We start from the raw sequence: 327 nt of genomic DNA on the forward strand, positions 1-327 counted from the left end.
GAAAGAAAGAAAGAAAGAAAGAAAGAAAGAAAGAAAGAAAGAAAGAAGCCTTTCCCAGTATTTCCCACTGACACAGTCCCCCTCCCCCACCGCCGCCATTCATCCTTCCCATATCTTATCTGTACGAATTCTTCTTGAGAGCAAGGATTGTCTTTTGTCTTTCTTTGTATCCCCAGCACTTGGCACAGAGCCTGACACATGGTAGTTGATGGACAGGTTATCAGGGATAGAGGCTTAGTGTCACCACTGGAAAGCACCATTCAGCACCATGGATGGAGAAGTTGGGGTTAGGAATGAGGGGCTTAACATCAGAATGGGAACTCAGCA

Source organism: Petaurus breviceps, unplaced genomic scaffold (assembly GCF_028583685.1).
Source record: "Petaurus breviceps papuanus isolate PSGF00001 unplaced genomic scaffold, PetGlider_PUasm1.0 90630, whole genome shotgun sequence".
Classification (NCBI taxonomy): Eukaryota; Metazoa; Chordata; class Mammalia; order Diprotodontia; family Petauridae; genus Petaurus; species Petaurus breviceps.